Source organism: Triticum dicoccoides, chromosome 4B, assembly GCF_002162155.2.
Source record: "Triticum dicoccoides isolate Atlit2015 ecotype Zavitan chromosome 4B, WEW_v2.0, whole genome shotgun sequence".
Taxonomy (NCBI): domain Eukaryota; kingdom Viridiplantae; phylum Streptophyta; class Magnoliopsida; order Poales; family Poaceae; genus Triticum; species Triticum dicoccoides.
Window position 1 is genome coordinate 350,003,990 of NC_041387.1, and position 675 is coordinate 350,004,664.

Sequence of the window (675 nt, forward strand, 5' to 3'; positions counted from 1 at the left end):
TCACGGACCAGCGGCAATGACTTCGGTCTGAGACACATCCACGAACATGTCACCATAGCTGATGAGTACGAGGTGGCATGTCCGTGCTGCTCAAGCTCTGACTCATCTTTGACTCACAGTTCTAAGGTTTGTTCATCTTCTTCCTATCTCAATTTAATGGTTGCTAAAACTGTGACTCCAACACGCTATCCAAGAGAATCAAAGACAGCCGGTATGAGGACAGTGCGGCGTGCAAGTCAACACGTGGCCAAGCCACCCGCAAGCGCTTCAGATGACACCCAACTCGACATCGACGAAGTCCCGCCACTTTCCACTTGTATCATCAAGTTTGGCAATTATTTCATACCAAAACGTCTTAGGTAATTGATCAATTTACAACTATATTTTATTCCCTTTCAAGGCACAAGAATGGCTTACACTTAATTTATCAACACAAGCTTAGGTATGATTTTGATGGATGAAGATCTATTCTCTACATATGTAATAACTACAAATTGTTCTATCTTTTTAAAAACAATTACCAAGTATACTCTATTGTTACATAGCATAAAAAATTCATTCTACTATCTGGAGTAGACACTTTCGGAGGATCAATGAGCAATCTATTTATGCATGTAACAATTAAAGTTGTGAAATCTACAAAATAACATCCAACGGTCAATGACGCTATTATTA

The 675-nt window shown here is 39.4% G+C and overlaps 1 long non-coding RNA gene across 2 annotated transcripts in view; it reads right to left on the reverse strand.

The window, feature by feature from the left end:
* Positions 1-675, reverse strand: part of LOC119296132 — a 12,546-nt gene that overhangs the window by 2,144 nt on the left and 9,727 nt on the right. The window lies entirely within an intron of this gene.